Below are 20266 nucleotides of genomic sequence, written 5' to 3'. Positions count from 1 at the left end.
ACTGTCACTCCGCCTCCCTCGCTTGTAGACTCGGTGAGAGCAGCGACAGGACTTTACCTGCCTTCTGCACTGTTCCTGTCGCCTAGCAGTATTTGCCAAATGAACGAATTTAAGTAGGGAACGTTTTCTTAGCATCATTTTGCCCCTTTTGGAGTTCAGTGCCCAGATATTCTACCTTTGCCAATCTAGAGAAGATTCTCTGAAGAAACTGGAACAAAATGGAAGTGAAGCGTTTTGCTGTATTGTAGCAACTATTTATTGAGCGCCTGCTATGCAATATGGCATAAGATGAAGAGCAAAGCCAGACAGATTGGGGGAGGAGGGGAGGAGAATATTATATTAATGGGGGGCATAATTATCAACTGAGAGAAGTATAGGAAGGCAGGGAATACTATTCTATGATAGGGTATAATGAAAGATCCTTGATGCGCGGAGGGTCAACATACCAGTGATTAATCTGAAGAATCAGTAGAAATTGGTGAAAAGTGAAGGTGGGATGGTGGAATGGGATCAGCATTCAGGAGACAAAAGCACTGCAGAAAAGCCATCGATTTTTAACAGGAACCGGTGCATCAGAGACTAAACTGAACCCACTCCTACTCGTTTCTTTTTGCTTCAGAAATAACTTTTAAAAATTACTTAACGTTAAACAAATTACTTATGTTGTCTTTAGCTTCCTCCCTCCCCCGAACTTCACATTGTTTTGGGTTTTAGATGTCTCAGATTTCCTTTTCTTAAAGACACTGCTCTTGAACATTAAGCGCCTTTTCTGTGTCATAATCCTTTTTTCAAAGCTGGGCTCTTTGATTTTGTTTCTTTTGTCTCCTTCCTTTTAAGATGAAATTATTGGTTCTTAATGATACTAACATAATTACTTATGTGCTTTATCCATGTATACATAAATACACACATACATACGTATAAAACTGAGTAATAATAACAATATGCTAAATAAGATTGCTGAGTGAAGTTTAAATGTGTTTCTTTTTGTCCTCATGCTGTGTCCCATTAGGGATGTACTAACAAAGTACCGTGTTTTAAATGAACTGGATGTAATTCTTCTCTTTGGTTATATGTAGATGTTTATTCAACCAGGACTCTGTGGATTGCTACATGGGATATTTCCAGTCTTTTGCTATTACAAAACGTTCCCTGTGCGTGATACAATATGCTTTCGCTAATGGCTCATTAGCAGAGTCCTGCGAATGGGATTGCTAGGCAAAAGAACATGTTATTTTGTTTAATATTGCCAAATTCACCTTCATAGGGGTTGCGTGGTTTTGTATTCACACTTGCAATGTAGGAGAGTCCCTGTTTCCCCACAGCCTCTCCAACAGAGTGGATTTTTGCTAATTTGATAGGTGGCAAATGGTATCTGATTACAGTTTTGCATTTATCTTTTTATAAGTGAGGTGGAGCATCATTTCAAATGATGCGTGCATATAATGAAGTATGATGAGTCTTAAGGAGTGTGGGAGATACACAGCTATGAAATGAAGTGGAACAAGCTAGGCCCCAAAGAAGGTGTCTAGTACGCTACTTTGTGTGGGGGGGGGGGGGCTTAGAAATACATACACAAATAGACACTTGTTTATATTTTCAAAGTAAATATAATAGGTAAACCAAAATCTAATAAAAATGGTAACCAATGGAGGGAGAGCAAGGCCTATTTTCTATTGGATGATCTCTAAAAAATTTTAGAAACATTTTACATATTAGCCCAATGCGAAATACGTTGAACTCTTCTAATGGCTTTTATTGACCTTTTTGCTTTGCATTTTTGTTTAAACTGTAATCATTCTCTTCCCTTAATGCTCCATATTCTGAGTCATAGGTAGAAATGTTTACCCCACTCTCAGGTTATAAAGGATTTCACTCATTTTATTTTTTAGTACTGGTATGGTTTTCTTTTTTTTTTTTTTTTAATTGATATCTCTAATCCATTTGGGATTTATCCAGTGTAGAATAAAGAATGGAATTTACTCTTTTTCCATATGGCTACCCAACCGTAGAAATTTTTATTTTATCTTACTTCAGCAAACTCCCACACCTGTCTCCAAAACTAGCAAAACACTACTGCTGAAAGCCCCATAGAGTACAGACGGTCCCCAACTTACGACTGTTCAACTTAAATTTTTTTATTTTATGATGGTATGAAAGGCATACGCATTTGACAGAAATCATTCTTCGAATTTTGAATTTTGATCTTTCCTGGGGCTAGCAATACGCAGGGAGATATTCTCTCCTGATGCTGGGCAGTGGTAGCAAGCTGCAGCTGTCAGTCAGCCACGCCATGATGAGCGTAAACAACCCATACACTTACTACCATTCTGTACTCATACAACCATTCTGTTTTTCACTTTCAGTACAATATTCAATAAATTACATGAGATATTTAACACTTTATTATAAAATAGGCCTCGTGTTCGATGATTTTGCCCAACTGTAGGCTAACGTAAGTGCTCTGGGCATGTTTAAGGTAGGCTAAGCTATGCTGTTTGGTAGGTTAGGTGTATTAAATGCATTTTTGACTTAATATTTTCAACTAATGAGTTTATTCTAATGTAACCTCATTGTAAGTTGAGGAAAATCTATACATTGACTGGATCAAGATATCATCTTTATTGAAACATTAGACTTTGGTTTTAGTTAGTGTCACCCTATGGCACACACCATTTTCTTTCTTTCTTTTTTTTAAAGATTTTATTTATTTATTTATTTGAGAGAGAGAGAGAGAGAGAGAGAGAAACAGCATGAGAGGGGAGAGGGTCAGAGGGAGAAGCAGGCTCCCCGCTGAGCCGGGAGCCCGATGCGGGACTCGATCCCGGGACTCCAGGATCATGACCTGAGCCGAAGGCAGTCGCTTAACCAACTGAGCCACCCAGGCACCCCACCATTTTCTTTATCCGGTACCTCACTTAGCTCTCTTTTCTGTGAAGTCAATCAAATGTCTGTTAAACTGCCTCCCTGAAACCTGTTCCTATATCCTTGCTTTGAAAAAGTTGACTTGTGTAGCTTCTCAAATCAGATCCAGAGCTTTTCTCTGTAAAGCCAAAATGGTTGTCCTTGAAATCACTGCCTCTGAGGCCGGACACATGGCACAGGCACATGACTCATTTCTTAATAAAACAGAACCATTTGAGGAAACGTCTGTCTTAAATTTGGACTTGACCTAGGTGGAAAAATCATAACAATGATTTCCTCAGGTCACTGGAGCTCTCACTAGGATAGTGGACACTGGTGCTTCAGCTAGATCCCCCTCTAGAGCTGAGGTCCTTGCTCCCCCACTTGCAAGAGTGTTAGCCACGGACGGCTCATAGCCCAACTCTGAAATGACTGACAGAAAATGTCAAACAGAATAATAGCTTTCCAAGACTATGTAAGTGTTCTGGAGCAAGAAATATGAACGCTTTTTAATTTTTTTTTAAGGCATAGGAAAAACGAGATGGAAAAGGATAATGATAGATAAACCCAAATGACTAAATAAAAACTAAGAATATAAAGCCTTAGGAAGTTTTTGGTCTTTCACAAAGCTAAACAATGGGCAGTTTATGATTGTGCTTTCAATCACAGTGTAGATTTGATTAGATAAATTATTGTGCACCAATTACCTGGGTCATATATATTCACTGATTTGCAAGTATTTAGGATATAATTTGAGAAAAAGCAAGTCACAAAATTGTATGTATAATATAATTGTTCTTTATACATGTGTTTGCAGAGAAAAATGAAAAGTTATTAAGTGATTATTTCTCAATGGTATCATGCAGTGACTTTTGCATCCTTCTTTGTGCTTTTCTGCTGTTATCATCCAAATTTTTTAATAATGAGTATATGAGGTTGAATTCTGTCCCCCCAAAAGATATGTTGAAGTCCCAACCCTCAGCTTCTCAAAATGTGACCTTATTGACATACATACTTAGTTGAGACCATACTAGAATAGTGTGGATCCTTAACTCAACATAAGTTAGTATCCTCATAAGAAGAGAAGACACAGCCATGTGAGGTGAGAATGCCATGTGATGGTGGAGAAAGAGATTGGAGTGTTTTGTCTAAGAACCACCAAGGATTGGGGCACCTGGGTGGCTCAGTTGGTTAAACATTTGCCTTCGGCTCAGGTCATGATCCTGGGTCCTGGAATCAAGTCCCGCATTGGGCTCCCTGAGCAGGGAGCCTGCTTCTCCCTCTCCCTCTGCAGCTCCCCTTGCTTGTGCTCTCTCTCTCTCTCAAATAAATAAAATATTAAAAAAAAAAAAGAATCACCAAAGATTGATGCTTGGTGCCTCCCACCAGAAGCTAGGAAGAGGTAAGGTGAAATCAACACCTTGATTCCAGACTTCTAGTATCCAAAATTGTGAGAGAATAAATCTCTGTTGTTTAAAGCCACTCATTTTGTGATACTTTGTTATGGTAGCCCTAGGAAACTAATATACACGTGTTACTTTATAATCATTAAAAGTTACTTCCATTTTGAAAATTAATTGGAGTTATAATCCATATGAAAGAAGATGAACTTGAAGGCCAGCAAAAAGATGACTTTTCTCACAAAACATTTCCTGTTGGTCCCAAGGAGCAACACTAGAGCCCTTGTCAGGAGGAGCTCCTGTTGAATAATCTATTTGCATGCCTTACCTTTCCTTCTCTAGATGTAAGTCTCTCAAGAAGTCAGGGGCCAGGTTCATGTTTACTTCCTACAAAGTGTAGCCCACCACTTAAGAGTAAAGTTCTCAGTGAATGCTTTTTGGATGAATGGATGGATGGATGAGGAATTCCTCTTAGTAAGAAAATCCTTCAGCTGCCACTCTTATAGAGTAGGGTAAACTAACACACAAAAGCAAGAAAACGCCTTGAGGATGAAAATTGAGACTAGACTTGGGATGAGAGGAAGGCAGGGGAACCTACTGACATACATAGACTCCAGATCCCTAGTTCTGTGGAATGTTAAAAAGCAGATCACTTATCAAATGAATGTGGGGATTGAAGCCAGTTTCTTTGCCGTGGGATCTCTAGGGGTCTTTAACACACCATTGTGTATTGGGACTTTCCAATAAGAGGAGGGAATTAAGCTGCATATCCCAGTATTTGCTGAATTTTTTTTTCTGTCATTTCAAAGCACCTGGTGGCTGGTGTTTGGGGAATTAGCTTTGGTGCATTCTGCACCGTGTTCAGATAAACCCGTTGAGAGCACCCTTCAGTGCTCTTCTCACGTACCTGTCTCTGCACTCACACTGTGTCTCCAAGCTTTAGTCAAATGTTTTTGTGGTCCCTCAGATCTAAGAAATTTCACCATAATTGTAGATCATATTATATTTTTTTTATTAAAGAATATAGAATGAGAGAAGTAATACTTTGAAATCATCAAAGGTCTTTCAAAGACAGACATTCCATAGATCTAAAATGTGACTGATATCTTTAAAAAAATAAAATAAAATGTGACTGAAAATGCTTGCTTGACCCTTGGAGTGAGCAGATAAGGATAGGTTTATGTCAGAATAAGGCAGGGGTAGTGTGGTTTTTTTTTTGGCCCTCCAGAAAGAGACACAAAGACATGATTAGATGTGCAAGAGATTTATTGGGGCAATGCTTGTGAAGGATAAAAGAGGAAGCAGGAGTGAGGGGATAGCCTTACATCATGATGCAGGTCTCACATCTACAGGGAGAGGGAAGGGAGTTTGGGTGGGAAGAATCTCCAACTACAGAGCAGTTCTAAGAAATTTTGGCCAGGCTGATGGGGTGTTCCTCACATAAACTCACATGTTAGAGGAACCCAATACCCCATAGGAATGGGTTAGCACTTGTAACCCTAAGTCATTGGCTGGGAGTGGCCCATAGTGCAAATACCGTGGTGGATCCAGAGGGCCAGCAGCTGGGACTATCCAACAACTATGTTTCCTGCAGCAGGAAAGCTGAGGGGTGAATGTTTATGGTCCCCAAGGGGAGTGAAATCAGATGACCAGGGTTTGAACTCCAGCTCTACCACTTAATTATAGGGGAGTTATCTAACTTGTCTGAGCTCCAAATTCCTCATCTGCAAAATGGAAATTATTAAAGTATCCACCTCAGAAAGTTGTTACGAGAATAACAAGACTCTAAAAATTTTAGCATTTTGCCTGACACACTGAGTAAATATTTACACTCAGTAAATATGAACTATTATGATTACAGGTACTTATAGCTGGCACGAAGTCAGAAGTCTCAGCCCTGGGCGCCTGGGTGGCTCAGTCAGTTAAGCATCTGCCTTCAGCTGGCGTTATGATCCCAGGGTCCTAGGATCGAGTCCCACGTTTGGCTCTCTGCTTAGAGAAGAGTCTGCTTCTCCCTCTCCCTCTGCCCCTCCCCTCTGATTGTGCTCTCTTTCCCATGCTCTCTCTCTCTCTCTCTCTCAAATAAATAAGATCTTAAAAAAAAAAAAAGTCTCAGCCCTCAGGGAATTCTGACAGCTGGATGAAATGCTAAAAGGTGAGAGGAAGTCTTCACACTGTGTGGAACTCTTCTCCAGGATCTTTCAAATGGGATCCTTTTTCCTGGGCTTCTCAGAAACAAAGACTGTCCCTGCTGAACTTTACTTCCAAATGCTTACTATAAGAGAAAAGGATAGCATTCCCATTTCCCTGCTAGATTCACAGGGCTGGCGCGGGATCCTCCCACACCCCAGCCTGGCAAGTTTCCCTTGAAAAGTTTAGTGTGTTTATCTATTTATCTTGTGTGCTTCTTAAGGAGGTCAATAATGCTATAAACAGAGGAGAGCTCCTGGCTCAGTCAAGCAAATTACAGAATATTGAAAAGGTCATGGCAATAAAGTACATCATCACTATAATGCACAGAATATATGAGGCATTAAAATCCTAATGCCTAGACTTCGGATTAGAATTTATGGATGAGCAGAATGTACTACCTTACTACATTTTTATGGCCGAAATTAAAACAAGGGTGGCTTCACTTAACCCCTGCTAGCAGCCTTAAATTCATTGAACTGCCTTCTGTGTTCATAGAAGTCTGTCTATATGGAACTCAATGTTTTGGGGAGCAGTTATTGCTTTGGCACCTTCCTTGAAGAGAAAGGAGAGAAAAAAAGATGGGTGATCATAGAACCAGCTGGTGAGACATCCTCACACATTTGAGACCAGGCTGATGGTGAAGGGAGTGCTGATGGTTTCTCAAGGATATTGGGCACCCAACCCCCGGGCTCCGTGATGTTGACTGGCTCAAATGCATGACCTGTCCTTCCATTGGCCATGCAGCAGGGACAGCTCTCCACAGATTCAGTTCCTCTGCACCACACCAAGCAGAAGTGGTTGTTAACTAAAGATAGTGGCTTCACAGGGCGCCTGGGTGGCTCAGTTGGTTAAGCGACTGCCTTCGGCTCAGGTCATGATCCTGGAGTCCCGGGATCGAGTCCCGCATCGGGCTCCCTGCTCGGCAGGGAGTCTGCTTCTCCCTCTGACCCTCCTCCCTCTCATGCTCTCTGTATCTCATTCTCTCTGTCTCAAATAAATAAATAAAATCTTTAAAAAAAAAAAAAAAGATAGTGGCTTCACAGCCCAGGAAGACAGTGGACAGAAACATGAAGCTACGTGGACATTTCACATCCAGAAGAGAGTCCTTACTACCTAAAGGAATTCTGGATGAAGCAGCGAATGGGACCTGATTTGGAAATAGTTCTAGGAAATGTTTTCTATGAAAAATTACCTAGGAAAGAGCTTATTCAGCTGCACAACCTTATCACTGAAGTTATCAGGTGTTAGCGTGTAACCCTTTGAAAAACTCGGATTATTCTGCCATGTGAGAGGCACCATCAAGGAACGAGGCAGAGGGAACCAGCATTGATTATACACAACACGCCAGACCTTAATCCTCACAGCAGCCCCATGGAAGTAAGTATTATCCCTATTTTACAGATGAGAAAGCTGAGGCTGAGAGAGGTTAAGAAAATTGTACAAGACCCTAAGCTGTTAATTGGCAGAGCTGAGATTCCAATCTGGATCTGCTTGGCTCCAAAATCCATGCCCAGTATAACACACACACAAAACTGATCGCAACAGCTTCCCTGTGGGGGACACGGCAACCTTGGGAGCAGCCTTGACTCAAAAGCCACCACCTTTTGATTTGAGTGGCAACTAAAAACCTGTCTTTCTAGGGGCGCCTGGGTGGCTCAGTTGGTTAAGCGACTGCCTTCGGCTCGGGTCGTGATCCTGGAGTCCCGGGATCGAGTCCCGCATCGAGTCCCGCATCGAGTCCCGCATCGAGTCCCGCATCGAGTCCCGCATCGGGCTCCCTGCTCGGCGGGGAGTCTGCTTCTCCCTCTGACCCTCCCCCCTCTCATGTGCTTGCTCTCTCTCATTCTCTCTCTCTCTCAAATAAATAAATAAAATCTTTAAAAAAAAACAAAAAACAAAAAACCAAAAACCTGTCTTTCTAAACATGTCTCTCTAATTTCTGTAATTTCCTGTGAGTGGCTGGTTACTTTAGTTCTGGTTTTCTTTTAAAATGCAAATTATCCAGAGAGATGAGACACTTCCTGTGAATAAATCTTTCAGATACTTTATTTTCTTTCCTTTCTTTTCTTTTTTTTTTTTAGAGAAGGAAAGAGGGGTGGAAGGGCAGAGGGAGAGGGAGAGAGAGAATCTTAAGCAGGCTCCACACTCAGCACAGAGCCCGAGGAGGGGCTCATCTCACACCCCTAGATCATGACCTGAGCGAAAATCAAGAATTGGATACTTAACTGACTGAGCGACCCAGGTGCCCCCAGATACTTTATTTTCTAAAGGGCAATCTTGATAGCATTCGACCATGGATCACCCGGGGAGGAGACAGAGGGGTTTATGGAGGAAATGGCAAAAAGGGAACAGTTGGAGGTGTCAAATACATGAATCTGTTTCAAAATTTTACCTGAGGCTGACCTCAGTGATCTTTTTTGCTTTTTAGGAAGAGTAAGTACTATATTTTAGAATGTACATACCTATTTCATGGTATTGTAGGACAAGGGATGTGTGTATGGGAGAAGGCTTTGTAATGTAAATGAATCAATATAAAGAAGGTGTGGTGTGGTGCTAGTTCAATTTGTAAATGAATTCATTTTTTGTGGCCAAATTCACTCTTCCTATTCCACATGGCTCCATTCTCTTAACCATTCATCAAATAGAAGTGGGGGGGAAGTATCTGGACACTAGAAACACATTATATAGACCAAATTATAAGACCAGATTTGTTGTAGAAAATAAGGTCTAATATTGCAAACTGAAAGAATTGCCTTCTAGGAAAAGATTGAATACATTTTTGTGATTTTCAACATTATTTTCTCCTATATTAAAAACTTTCCATCTTTTTTTTTAAAGTGCTATATTAGAATTTACCAGCAGAGGGGAGTAAAGGAACACAAAACACCTTTCAGTTTAGGATAATTTTTGTGCATAAACAGGGTAGAAAAGTCAGCAAACCCATGCCTTTTTATTAGCCAGTGGATCCACGTGAATACATTAAATTTTATGAACATCTCAGTCTGTAATGGAGGCAAACAAACAGATCTGTAGGTCATAAAGGCATTGACCTTTTTGATTGGAAGGTGTAAGAGATGAGAAGAATGGACTGTTTTAGTGCATGTTTATGGCCAAGTTTGCCAAGTACAAAGTTTTATTTTCCAAGTCTCTTGAAGCTGTAGTGAAGTCAATTGTACTATACTCAAATCAAAATGTTTCTTAATTTTGCATGATGCCTATTTTTGAATATTCATTGAGAAGGAAATTCCAGTGAGATGCATTTTTTTAAGACCACTCTATATCATGGTGGATGGGAATATGACTTGCATAAACTTTACCTCAGTATATGCAGCCTTTACTTAGACAAAGAGTGGATGGGGGAACCTGATCTGTTGCCAATTCAAAATATACCAGAAATGCGTGTGCGCACACACATGCACACACACGACCTTTGAGAAGACAGTTACTCACCTCTAGATGAATGCTAGTTAATGTCCCAAACCCTCTTTCTTGCCCTATATCTTGAAAGAAGGAGACTTTGGGGATTAGAATTATGAACCCTTACCTAGAGGGAATAGATTGCACGTTCATTGTCAACAACCTGAAATGCCTGGTGAGTGATTCCTGTGCTGCATTAGAGACAAAAAGATGTTGAAGAGGCCATTGCAAACAAGTTGAGGAGACAAATAAGAGTCTATTTTGCAATGAGATATCTCTTGTAGGAAACAGAAGGTCAGTCACCAATAAATGAGGATCCCGATATCTAACCAAGGTACTATTCACCAAATTTCTCCTTCCTTTTCATTCATTCCATAGTTCTCCTAGAGCAGTGTTAAAAGATAAACTGAGATGTTAAAAAACGTAAGAGTGTATTTGAACAAAAATCTATTGGAATCCTGCTGTGCCAAACTGGGAATGGTTGGGTGTGCTCCTCAGACGGGAGCTCAGGGAGAGACTTTCAATAAAGAAAAGGTGAAAACAGGGGCGCCTGGGTGGCTCAGTTGGTTAAGCGACTGCCTTCGGCTCAGGTCATGATCCCGGAGTCCCGGGATCGAGTCCCGCGTCAGGCTCCCTGCTCAGCGGGGAGTCTGCTTCTCCCTCTGACCCTCCTCCCTCTCATGCTCTCTGTCTCTCATTCTCTCTCTCGCAAATAAATAAAATCTTAAAAAAAAAGAAAAAAGAAAAGGTGAAAACAGAGCAAGGAAGTTGTTGATTGGCTATAGCTTAAAGCCTAGGTGGCTGTTTGTGATTGGTTGTCCTTGGGTTTTGATTTCGTAACCCTGAGGCATTTATAGGCTTGGATTTGGGTTCGCTTACATAGGCTGCCAAGGCATGAGAGCCACGTCAGTCCAGTGGTCTCCTTGTTTAATTAATTTAACAGCGGTAACCAGAGTTTTGTGCTCTTACCGAGAGTAACAATCTGCTAGGCCAGAGAAGGAAAATGTCAGCTTTAGATTTCACTTCATGAAATGTCCACTCAGGGCGCCTGGGTGGCTCAGTTGGTTAAGCGACTGCCTTTGGCTCAGGTCATGATCCTGGAGTCCCGGGATCGAGTCCCGCATCGGGCTCCCTGCTCGGCAGGGAGTCTGCTTCTCCCTCTGACCCTCGGCCCTCTCATGTTCTCTGTCTCTCATTCTCTCTCACGCAAATAAATAAAAAAAAAAACTTAAAAAAAAAAAATGTCCACTCATCAATTTCATCTTCATTGGCTTTGTATACAGGATCTAGGAGTCATATCATCCTCTTTGTCTTAATGAATATACTGTATACGTTATTTACCTGGTTTAGCAGGTTTGAAGGCCTTCTATTCATATGATGTTTTCCAGTCCCAGCACATCAAGTGTTGATAGAAAGACTTAATATATCATCCATGGACCCGCCATGGTTCCAGAATGTGTTGTCATTTGCTAAGATAGGCTTGATTTGTTCCTGGTCTTGATGAGGGTTTTAGAGTTCAGCACACCAGGCAGATTAAGGAATTCTAGGACTGCTGGGGAACGATGAAAAAATGGAATGTTAGCTGGGCTTCAAAGATAAGGAAAGAATAGGAGCATTAAAAGGGGAGTAAAAAGGCAATCCAGGTAGGAGAAAGCACTTAGTAAGAACACAGTTCTATATTAGACAGTACCTGATGAGTTATAAGGAATGATGAGTAATGGCAGGGTTCAAGTAGTGGAGATCCCTTAGTCTTCCAGAGTTGAAGGGATGCCCTACCAGAAAACATGGAGAAAAGATAGGACACTGTTTTGGGTCTAACACATACGCATGGGAGTGACTCCAGTAGGTTTCTCTCTCTCCCTAAATTAGTAAAGGTAGATGTATTGAATGGCTAAGGATAATAACTGTTTCACAGTTTGGGAAGTAAATGAGAATATGTTTGCAAGCCTCCCAGGCTCCAGTGGGTACCTAACCAATATTAACTTCCTTTCCATTCCCCAGTCATCAAAATCCATCCTAGAAAAACTACTCTCCAAGAAAATGGCAGTTGGTAAGCGTTAAATGTTATAAATCTCAGAGTGTTACACAAAGCGCATTATCATCAAGAATGTTAATAATAAATATAAACATAAATAATAAATATTGTATTTCTCTATGACCCTCTTGTGTTCTGTGCTCAAGAAAATAGTCCCTTGAAGCTCATAAAAAATGTTCACACTTAAATTCTATCAATAATTCTTTAAGGCAAATCTTTTCTATTTTTCTCTAGCAACAGACGCGATGCAAATGTACAATGGGTGGGAATGTTTCTAAATGAAATCACTCTAACAACTCAAGCATTTCCCCGGCTTCTGTTCTGGAATGCACACAGGTACTATTTTTGCACTGTGGGCTAAATGCCTTAAAATGAATTTCACTGTTAAGGAAACAATTATCCCTTGCGTTTGATGGCAAATTTTCCCTTTCATAAAGACCGCCAAATTTATGGGGGAGAAGGGGAGAGCAAAATGAAGTATGGAGTTATGTCTGCACTTAGAATAAGGTTATTTTGTGTGTCAGGCCATTTTGGTAGATAATGTTAGATAGTGACAGGGTCGCTTAGCAACGCTGTCATCGACAAACTCAGGATTCCTGTTTTACTGGGAAATCATAAGGAGCAATATCTAGGAGAGTCCATCTATTGTTTTTGGTGATTTTTTACAAAATATTTCATTGGAGTTCAAATGACTCAGATAGGATTAGAAATTTAGATAGTAGGATTTATATTTCTGTTGTTTTAATAATGGAGAAAGGTGTTGATCGATTTTCAATCTTGGCTGAGTACTAAGAGACTTGCTATGAAGTATGAGAAGGAATGATTTCCCCTCACACAGGAGAGCTGTGTGCCCAGAACAGCTGTCCTTACCTCCTCTTGCCCAGTGCTAATGTCTCCACTTGGACTTTTAAGCCCGGCGGGTTTTTTACTTCAGGATTCTGTTTAATGAATTTCTCCCTCTTCTCTTCTATTTCCAGTTTTTATTTCCAGCCTAAAAACATACTCATCTCAGAAACAAACAAACAAACAAAAAAAGTAAAAAGTAAAAACTTTCTTTCAACTCTCCAGGTACCCTCCCACCCTTTCCCACCCTTTCCCTCCCCTTTTGACAAAAAGCTTTCCACATTGATGGTTTTCAGTTCCTCACCTCCCTCGAGTCACGGCAATCTGAGTCCTACGGCCTTTAATCCACTGAGAATGCTCTCGCCCCGGTGACAATAATCTGGTTGCCAAATTCACTGGACAATTTTCAGTCAATATCTCACTTCTCTGGCCAACCTGAGAACTCTTTCCTTCTGGCTCTTCTGACCTTTCCACATGTCTCTCTCATCCTGTCAATGCTGGGCTTCCCTGAGTTTTATCCTCAGTCTTCTCCCCCTATGCTCTGTGGTCTGCTGAGTGATGTCATCCCCTCCTGTGGGCTTCACTGATTATCTGTGGTGACTTCCAAATCTATGTTGTTCCGGCTCAGACCTCATTCTGGAGCTCCAGGCTCCCTATTTCTAGCTACCCATATGAATATCTCTCTTTCTGTATCTCCTTGACCTCCTAGTGCCCCCACCTCAATAGCACTGACAGCCTGCTAGCTTCCATCCTTTTGTCTCATCTCAGTTAATGCCATCATATCCACACAGTTTTCCAAAGCAGAAATGAGTATTCCCAGATGCCTTCCCTTCCATTATGCGCCACATCAAGCAACTCATCAGAGCCCATATTCACCTCCCAAGTTCACATTCACCAGAGTTCATATTCAACTCTTAAGTATCTTTTGAATCTGGCCTACACTAACATCCCTATTTCATTCAACCTGTATTCAGGACAATTTAAATTTCCCAGTTGTCCTCCTTATCATCAGTCTTGTCCTCTCCACCTCTCCCCCGACCCATTCATCTCACTTCCCTGATCATGGAATTAACACCTTCTTCTAGAACATGGCATACCAATCCTTCATATTTTGCTCTTGCCTACATGTTAGCATCAACTCTACTATTTGCTTTGTCACACTCCTTTGTGCCTTTGTCACACTCCACTGCACATTCTATACTCTGACCATCTCCATGAGAAATATCCTGTGGTTTCCTAAACTGGAATGTTCTTCCATCCCTTTGTACCTTTACACATGCAAAACCCTGGACCTCCCCTTTCTCCTTCTCTGCCTTAAGAACTTTATGCTTTAAGAATCAGCTCAACCATCACTTCCTTGGGGTTCTCTCCCCAGGCAGTACTTAAGTACTCCCTCCTTAGTGCTCTCTCACATTTTACCTGAATGCATTTTGACACTTACCACTCACTTATGTGATGTAAATGTAATGTACTGATTATGTATTTACAGGTCTGTCCTTAATGAAACTATTAGCTCTCTGATGGCATGCAAGAAGCCTTTTTAAAAAGTCTTTATATCCCCTTATCCCTAGCACAATGTAGGTGCTAAACAAAGACTGAGTGAATGAATGAACAAACATAAATTATTTCAATAGTGAACATTAGAGGACAGGGAAACAGACCCTAATAGAAGTTGTGTAGCCTGTTAGTTCAAAATCAGTAAGATCTGGGGTGCCTGGGTGGCTCAGTTGGCTGAGTGTCTGAGTCTTGATTTTTGCTCAGGTCATTATCTCAGCTTCATGGGATTGATCTTGTGTCAAGCTCTGCACTCAGCACAGAGTCTGCTTCCGATCTCTCTCTCCCTCTCTCTCTGACCCCCACCTGTAAATAAATAAATAAATAAATAAATAAATAAATAAATAAAATCTTAAAAAAAAAGAAAAATCAGTAAGATTCATATCCATTAGGACACCTATCAGAAAAACAGAAACTAGTAAGTGTTGGTGAGAATGTGGAGAAATCGAAACCCTTGTGCACTACTGGTGGGACCTCAAAAAGGCTCAACCACTATGGAAAACAGTGTGGTATTTTGTTTTATTTTTTAAATAAAAATACAACTACCAGCAATCCCACTTCTGGGTATATATATCCAAAAAGATTGAAAGCAGGGTCTTGAAGAGATATCTGCACACCCATATTCATAGCAGCATTGTTCACAATAGCCAAGTGAAAGCAAGGCAAATGTCGGGGCACCTGGGTGGCTCCGTCGTTAAGCGTCTGCCTTTGGCTCAGGTCATGGTCCCAGAGTCCTGGGATCGAGCCCCGCATCGGGTTCCTTGCTCAGTGGAGAGCCTGCTTCTCCCTCCCACTCTGCCTGCCGCTCCCCCTGCTTGTGCTCTCTTTCTGACAAATAAATAAGTAAAATCTTTAAAAGAAAGAAAAAAGAAACAGAAAGAACAATGGTGATTACCAGGAGCTAAGAAAAGGAGAAAAGGGGGAGTTGTTTAATGGATATAGAGTTTCAGTTCTGTAATATGAAAAAGTTCTGGAGATCAATGCAAATATACTTAACACTACTAACCTGTACAATTAAAAATAGTTAACGTGGTAAATTTTATGTTATGTGCTTTTGTCATAATAAAAAAATCCATAAAAGCACAGTACACAATATACTTGACATGGAATAGATACTGTCCGGAGGCCAAGGGCTTGATAGGAAGATTAAACATTTAGGACTTCTGCTTTTATAGGTCGTATCAGCCTAAAAGTATTTATATTATTTACCTTGAATGCTTTTCTTCACAAAAAACTCTCTAATATAAATAGCATAATATCTGAATATAATAACAAAACATGACAATGTGAATTGGCTTGAATGGATTATAATATGGTACGAAGAACTAAAAAATTCCATTTCCTTTCTCAGGAAAGGTGCTCAACCCTTTCACCATCTCCAATATGCTTATGTTTTTTTGTTTTTTGTTTTTTTTAAAGATTTTATTTATTTATATTAGAGAGAGAGAATGAGAGACAGAGAGCATGAGAGGGAGGAAGGTCAGAGGGAGAAGCAGACTCCCTGCCGAGCAGGGAGCCAGATGCGGGACTCGATCCTGGGACTCCAGGATCATGACCTGAGCCGAAAGCAGTCGCTTAACCAACTGAGCCACCCAGGCACCCTCCAATATGCTTATGTTTTGAGGACCACGTAGTGATAGAGTTGAACATTAATAGATCTAGCAGCAGTTCTCTTGGAGCTTATAGTCTGCATGCTATGACCCAATGCAATTACCCAGAAAGCTTAGACAGTTGACCAAAGGGTGCATGTGAAAATATATACACATGCACATGAGCATGCATACTCGCACAGACACACACCCCACTTGTTGAAGCTCATGCCGCATTCATGAGTCAGGTTTTTGAATAATTAAATAATGTTGAGAAAATACACATTTCCTTAAGAGGCCTACGTTGAGAAACTGTTTCTAAAGAAGAAGGTAAAGCAGGAACTTCAAAATGTCCCTACTGATCTTTATTGACTTAAATAGGTTGACGTGACATCTACAAAGAGCAATCACCAGTCGTCCAAAAAGTGGACCTCCCTTTGAGTGGAGTTTTTGGTCTTTAATGGTCCTTTAGCAGCAGGAAACATCTCGCACATTCCCTTTAGGGTTTCAGAAATTTCCTTTTTCTGAACCTATACATTTTTTAATCTCTCCCATGGAAAACATAAACACCAGGGTTAAAATGGAATGCAGGATTCTTAAATGATTCCCTACTCTAATGTGGCTCATTTTCCATCATTGAACCTCTGGGGTTACTTCAATTAAAAAAAAAGAAAAGCCTGTTAGCCACTGAAATTGAAGCAGTTGATTCAAACTGGTGAAACTGATAAGGAGGGGACCTGTGAAAATTGCCATGTGCCTAGGGTGCAAGAGAAAAATCCCTGATATAATACTCCTTTCCTCTATATCTGCAGCTTGGGGATGCAGCACAAACACCAGGCCTGGCTTCTCATCCCTTCCAAATCTGCAGGAAGTGCTTCTCTGTTAGTCTGAGCCCTGCCATTTCTGAGTTGCCTGGGAGCTATAGAAAAACATCATTAACTCAATCTGTGTTAACCTGAAATGCTGAAAATAAAAATAGCATCTAGGAGGCCACTTCCCTAGATTCCTGTTATTTCATATAAAGATTGTATTTTTCCTTGAGCTACTGTTGCTTGCTGACCATTTCCTCATTAGAACTGTTCTTTTATTTGTCCAGCTTTTGTGACATAATTGACATACATCATTGTGTAAGGTGTGAACACTGTGATGATTTGATGCATGTCTATACTGCGGAATGACTACCGACACTAAGGTTAGTTAACGCATCTATCACCTCACATAATTACTGTGTGTGTGTGTTTGTGGTAAGAACGCTGCTTAGGAACTACTCTCTTTACAGCTGTTCTTTTAAAATTTCATTTTGTATCTAGCTCTGCCTGTCAGCAAGTTTACTTGGGAGAAGGGGAAATACCCTTCTTCACTCTGTGCAGAGGCAGGAAATGGAGGGGAGAAGGTCTATTATACTGTGGGATCGCCTCCCTAGGCCCATATGTATTTATGCAGATGGCACTACATAAAAGTGAATTCCTTTAAAAAGCAGGCTTAATGGGAGAATTCACAAAAGCTAAAATCCTTTAGAAACTCTGAAAGAATATGGAGGAAGACATGTGAGGCAGTGGAGGGTTTCTAGGCTGATGGTGTGTGTGGTACAAAGACTATAATAATATGTTAAATCTTGCTTTTTATTTGCTTGCTTGCTTCTTTGTTTTTTGGTATGAGCCTGCCACAGGGCCACTGACATTTGACTCCTTTTCTCCCTCAGCAAATCATCCTGGGAAACTGTTGCTTGGTCTTCTGATCCCACCTGAAAGAGATTTCTTGTAGAGAGGCACACTACCCCAATTTTACCTATAAATGATGACCATGTAACTTCTCACATAAACCAAGACACATTTCAAAGTCGAATTGGTAAGTCAGAAGAATTAATGGACAGTAATTGATCTACAGCTGGTGAAAACCAGGACTATGGGCAGTAATTCACCACTAGGCCCCTGGGTATCGTCAGTAATCCAGATCAGGAAGCGGCCCACTTCAGTTTCTCAGGGGGGGGATGCTCTTTCCCTCCAAAGACCCTGCAAACAAGGGTGAGACTGCAAAATCACTGGGCGATTCTATTTCTGGCTCACGCTGTAGCCTCGGAAAGAAGTCTTCTTATTGTGCTTGTTTGACTGCTTATTAACAATTGTGTATTACCGTCTGCATGGGTGTGCTAGGGCCACCATCTCAAAGTACCACGGGCAGGGTGGCTTAAACCACAGAAATGTATTTTCTCACGGTTCTCGAGGCTGGATGTCCAAGATCAAGGTGTCAGCAGGGTTGTCTCCTCTGAGTCTTCTCTCCTTGTTTTGAGATAAACTCCTTCTCATTGCATCCTCACAAGGTCATTCCTTTGGGTCCGTGCAACCCTAGTGTCTCTCTGTGTCCTAATCTCTGTGTCCTATAAGGACACCAGTCAGATTGGATTAGGGCCCACCTGTAAAGTCCTCATCTTAATCTCCTTACCTCTTTAAAGGCTTTATCTCCAGAAACAGTCACATTCCGAGGCCCTAGGGTTTAGAGCTTCAACATATGAATTTTGGGGAGAAACAATTCAGTCCATAATACTGCTGCCTCCCCATCCAGCTCTCTGTCATGTGAGGACAGAGCAAGAAGGCAGTCATTTATGAACCAAGAATTGGACTCACCAGACACCCACTCTGCCAGCACCTTGATCTTGGATTTCCCAGCCTCCAGACTGTGAGAAATAAATGTCAGTGAATATTTTTATGATATTTTTGTTATAGTAGCCTGAACACACTAAGACAAGATCTGATCATTTTGCAAGTTGCAAATAGGTGGATTTACAAGGAAAATCTGGATGAGGTAGACACAGGGTTGTGTCAGAAGCAAGCCACATGCTGAGCTATAATAAAATATGAACTGGAAGACTGAAACCACTTCAAAATACTACAGTCAAGTTGCTTGGATGTCAAATGCTTACTGAAGTCAGAAAGTCTGTCTGTTTTCATTACAGCCTCAAATGAGGGAGACCCATGCAAGCCTTCCAGGCTGATGCCTTGATGCCAGCCAGTGGATCAGCACTCATTCTCCTCACGGGGTGGCAGCTGGTGCTCCTGGTGACATTTCATTCTTTCCGTGAGAGTGTCAACGTCGTTTCCTCTGATACAGAAAAGTGATCTACAGGGATCAGAAATTTGAAAAGAAGTAATGCAAAAAGTATTATTTAGCTTTCATTGTTAATAGCATTTATAGGCTGCAGATAATTAAATGTAGGGATGAAACCATGAAGTCATCAGAACTAGAGGAACTTCGATAGGTTCCAAATTCATCTAGAAAGATCTTCAAGAAGGACTGTGCCAAACCATGACTGACGAAGGATGGGGGAACCCTTATGATGAGCCCTTTTGGCCTAAATGGCCAAATGGGATTGGTTAGTGGGTCAGGTGTGTGTTTTTCAACACCAAGCAACTTCCAATTCTCAGCAGACACTGACTGGGTGTCTTATAATTTAACTCAGTTCTGACCCTACTACCTGACGCCACAGGTTAAGGGCTTGGCCTCGCAAGACTGTCCCCACTTCGAATGCCATTCGCAAGGCTAGGTTGCTATCTGTGCTTCTTACTTTTACCAGTTTATTATAAAGGATATTATAAAAAATACAGATAAACAGCCAAATGAAGAGGTACAGGGGGTGAGCTCTGGAGGGACCCCAAGTGCAGGAATTTCTAATCCTGGGGAACTGGGGTGTGCCACCCTCCTGCATGTGGGTGTATACACCAACGTGGAAGCTCATCAACTCTTGTTGTTCATGAGATTTTACAGATTATAGATTTTATAGAGCTTCATCTATAGCCATAGAGAGAGACAGCAAGAGAGGGAACACAAGCAGGGGGAGTGGAGGAGGGAGAAGCAGGCTTCCCGCTGAGCAGGGAGCCTGATGGGGGGCTCGATCCCAGGACCCTGAGATCATGACCTGAGCCGAAGGCAGACGCTTAACGACTGAGCCACCCAGGTGGCCCTATACTCAGAACATTTCAGGTAGTGTGCATTTCTTTTCTTTTTCTTTCTTTTTTTTTTTTAAGATTTTATTTTTAAGTAATCTCCACACCCAACATGGAGCTTGCACTCACGACCCTTAGGTCAAGACCCTGAGATCAAGAATGGCATGCTTCACTGACTGAGCCAGCCAGGGACCCCTCAAGTAGAGTGAATTTTAAAGTGGGCTATCAACCACTGCTGAATCCAGCCCTACCCTCCCACCCCCACTGACCCTAGAACTGAAATAATTTTGGGACCCCAAGCCAATGTCATTTCAAAATCTGTTATAGGTGGGTAGAAGGAAGTCACAAACTATGGACAACTTGTGATTTAATAAAAAAAAAGCTTTGCTT

The 20266-nt window shown here is 41.3% G+C and overlaps 1 long non-coding RNA gene across 1 annotated transcript; it reads left to right on the top strand.

Moving 5' to 3' along the window:
- Positions 1 to 17017: 17017 nt before the first annotated feature.
- On the top strand, positions 17018 to 19071 carry LOC129046564 (uncharacterized). The gene is made up of 3 exons (XR_008508200.2): positions 17018 to 17127; positions 17638 to 17783; positions 18889 to 19071. It is a non-coding gene; the product is annotated as an uncharacterized LOC129046564 (long non-coding RNA).
- Positions 19072 to 20266: the final 1195 nt, after the last annotated feature.

Source organism: Mirounga angustirostris, unplaced genomic scaffold (assembly GCF_029215605.1).
Source record: "Mirounga angustirostris isolate CCGP_5_RB_7025 unplaced genomic scaffold, mMirAng1.0.hap1 SCAF_9, whole genome shotgun sequence".
NCBI classification, from domain to species: Eukaryota; Metazoa; Chordata; class Mammalia; order Carnivora; family Phocidae; genus Mirounga; species Mirounga angustirostris.
The sequence above is the reverse complement of the archived record's forward strand: the minus strand, read 5'-3'. Positions and strand labels throughout refer to the sequence as shown.